Source organism: Tupaia chinensis, unplaced genomic scaffold (assembly GCF_000334495.1).
Source record: "Tupaia chinensis unplaced genomic scaffold, TupChi_1.0 Scaffold000161_3, whole genome shotgun sequence".
NCBI classification, from domain to species: Eukaryota; Metazoa; Chordata; class Mammalia; order Scandentia; family Tupaiidae; genus Tupaia; species Tupaia belangeri.
The window spans coordinates 838,825-842,489 of record NW_006159634.1 but is presented as its reverse complement, the minus strand read 5'-3'; the positions used below and the strand labels follow the sequence as shown (position 1 = coordinate 842,489).

The 3,665-nt window shown below is 55.4% G+C and overlaps 1 protein-coding gene across 1 annotated transcript in view; it reads right to left on the bottom strand.

The window, feature by feature from the left end:
* CCSAP (centriole, cilia and spindle associated protein) overlaps nucleotides 1–3,665 on the bottom strand; it is a 25,430-nt gene that overhangs the window by 16,885 nt on the left and 4,880 nt on the right. The gene's annotated exons all lie outside the window — the stretch shown is intronic.

The window sequence follows — 3,665 nt, the reverse complement described above, 5'->3', positions numbered from 1 at the left end:
AGACACAGTTGAAAATATTACTCAGAAAAAAAAAAAAAGAACAAAAAGAAATTGGGTTGGAAAAAAAATTAAAACATTAGAGGATAAATCCATGAAATGTAATATTCAACTGAGGACCTCAGAAAGAAAGGACAGGGGAGAAATGAGGTAATTCAAGAAAATTCACAGAATTAAAAACAGGGGCGTGGGGCCAGCAAGTGGCATGGTAGGTAAGGTGCTGGATCCCACACAGCCTACTCAGCAGTTTGAGTCCTGAACCTGATGGCTTGAAAATCATGCTGGGCCCACGTGTGTGCATTCCCAAACACCCTGTGAGGAGGCCAGATGAGAGGTACTGAGGGGTGGCCCCCAGGGGGACTCTCGCTTCCCCTCTATGTCTCTCTGGCAAGTACATATATCCTACAGCCAAAAAGTTAAAAAAAATAATTCCCACAAGACTTTGACTTTACGGACCCAAGTGCCCAACACAAGGAGAAACAGACCTAAATCAAAGAAAAATTTAGAACACCAAAGACAAAGAAAAGAACCCTAAAAGCCTCCTGAAGGGAACTTGATAAGGGTTTGATTCATGTATATACAGGTTACATATTCCTTTTTTAAAAAGAGAATTATTTTATTTAACTTTATTTATTTACTTACTTATTTCTTAATTTGACCAGAGAGGGACAGAAAAAGAAAATGAGAAAGCAAGCCACCAGGTCTGGGACTCGAACCGTGGTTGGCCATGTGGGAGCCCAGCGCCCCTAATCACCACACCACCTGCCAGCCCAATAGGATACACATTCCTTATCTGAAATGTTTTGGGATTTGGGTTTGTTCAGATTGGCGAATATTTGTGCACATAAAGGATGAAGAATCCGGTGACCAACGCCATGACATCGGAAATTACAAGACAAAACGGCAAAGCTTCCAAGTGTCTAGGGACAACACGCCCAGCCTGGAGCCCCACGCCCTGCTGCACTCGCCACACTGCCTGCTGGCGAAAGCTACCTTTCACACGCAAGGTCCTGGGAAGCTGCCTCTCGCTCCTCCTTCCTCGGGAAGCTACTAGAAGGTGAACTCCGCCAAGGAGAGTGTGAGCCAGAAAGAGGACGTGAGAGCCACAGAGGCCCCTGTCCTAGAGACGGCCGCGACGTCCCTGGAGCACTGCCAGGCCCTCCCAAGGTACCAGCTGGGCAGAGACCGCAGGAGCAGCAGCCAGGCCAGGCAGAAGGAGGTCAGAGGCCTGGGAGGGCACTTGAGAGGACAGAGTGACAGTGACCCCGACGTGTGGGTGTGTTGGGAGAGAAAGAAAAAGGAGTCATGGGGAGCAACACGGGTCGGCTGAGAAACACCCTCCACCGGTACGACACTGCAGCTGCTCGCCACAACCGCCATGCGGCGCTGACAAGTGGGGATCGCAGTGTGGGTCGGGAGAGCCCTAGAAAGAATTCAAGGCAATCGGTAATGCTGAAAACTGCGAAAACCAAAACAAAAAAGTGTCAGTGAAAGCCACACTACTTGGAGATGCAGAAGTAAACACCAAAGGAAAAGCCAGTGGTCACCTGCTGACCAGGCAATGCTGCATGGACCGGGCCCCCCCACTGCAAAACAAGCCCACAGAGGACACAGCTGGGTGTGTGTCAACGGCTTCAGGGCCAGACGTGCCCTGCAGAAATGCAGTGGTGCTCATCCTTCTAGTGTGCTGGCCACCCCGAGGCCAGGGCGCACTTGTGTACCCAGCATGGGGATGGGGCTCTGACGGCAGGCACCCGGCATATGGGGCTCTGATGGGTGGGCACCCGGCACGGGGATGGGGCTCTGATGGGCGGGCACCCAGCCAAAGCTCCTGCCTGCCACGGAGTCTGAAGGCAGCAGGGAGCCGCTCTCCCTCTAACGTCTACACTGAGACTGCAGCGGAGAAGTAACTGGGAATCGGTCTCAGAGGAAACCAGAATAACCTCGAACTCGGGGAACACACGAGCGAGCGAGCACAAGACACCCACACAACGGTGTAACGGAACACCCGAGACTCCCTCCCAGCTGAGGGCATGGGGCAGAGGCACATCAGGACCATCAGGCTCTGTCACAGGCCCACGAATGTCCCGAAGGCATGCTCCTGGCCCTCGGCCTGTTACTGGAACTCCCAGCAATGCTCACTGAGGCGTCAGGAACGCATGGAGGGCCCAGAAGGCACCGAATGAGCCGAGGGTGGCTCTCGGCCGGCCGTGCTTGGTCTCCTCCTCAGCCTCTCACAGGGGCCAGGGAGGGCCGGCCGCTGACAATGGGAGAAGCAGAAACAGCCCCGGACCATGCATGCCAGGGTTCCACCTCCTCGCCTACAAGACCCAGATCAAAGCTCGGCCCTGCCTCTCAGGATTGTTTCAACACAGAAGGCGAGTTCCTAGGCCCGTGACGGGTGGTGCTGACGGCTTCCACACCTCGGCGCTCGCTCTCACTGACCTTGCAAACCAGGACCCCAGGCCAGCAGCTGGTGTGGAGGCTAAGGCGCTGGGTCCCACATGACTACCCATTGGAGACCCCCACCTGGTGGCTAGAAAAGCATGGGAAGGGACCAAACATGGAGGACAAAGGACTGGGGGTTGGCCATGGGGGAGTGATTTTTCACTTTCTCTGTTGTCTCTCTCTGGCAAGTGCATGCGCCCTAAAGCAAAAGGGGAAATCTTGAAAAAGGAAAAGAAAAAGAAAAAGAAAAAGAAAAGAAAAGAAGAGAAAAAAAGAAAGTGGCCTCGGGCCTGTGGCCAAGTAGGAGAGGCAGGGAGGACCGCTGGTTACTCCCGGCTGCGCTGAGCCTTCAGCCTGGCCTGCCAAGGCCTGCACCCGCCTGAGGTACTGAGACCCCAACTGTGCGGTCCCCAGCAGCGCCAAGGGCAGGGCCACGCGCAAAGACGACAACACAGGAGAGCGGTCTCCCTGCCTGGGCCCCCTGGGCGGCGCAGACAGCAGGGTGGGCGCTTCCGACGGGAGGATGGAGGAGGCAGGAGCGAGCAGACCTAGCACTTTAAAAGACAAGTGGGGAGGTACAGACCGTGCACACTAGCGAATGCAAAATATTCTTTGGGGACAGCGCAGCAGGTCAGGGGACCAAGCGAAAACAATGGCCCCATTCACGAAACAGGCTTAGCTCGGCGCTCCGGAACCTCTCGGGTCGCCTTCCAGAATCCGAGGAAGGCTGGGCTTCCCTCATGCAACATGGGCGCTTGGAAGGAAACAGCTCGGGCCCCCCAGCCGAGCGCGGGGTGAGCCGGTGCCCGCCGCCAGCCCGCCGCACCCCGCGCGGCGCTCGGGAGGAGCGACAGTTAGGGACGTGCGCTGGAGGGCGGAGGCGGGGCTGACACCTCCCCGCCCGTCCGGGAGGCGGGTCTTCATCCACCAAACAAACCAGAAAAAAAGGAAAAAGGAACTCCCCATGTTCCTGTAAATAATTAATTAGCCCCTACTTGCTTGTTTGTTTAGCATGAGGAATGCTCCCCCACTGAGACGCATTTATTGCTGAATAAATTTAAATATCTAATCTTCCCTTCATGAATATTACAGTACCCTAAATAGCGGCCAACACACCCTCAGTGCCTTGGCGAAGGCCCGCCGGAGATGCTTGCCGCCCTCCGCAGCCCTGGGGAGGCCCTGGCTCTGCCCCGCCTGTCCCCAGATATGCCCAGGGCCTC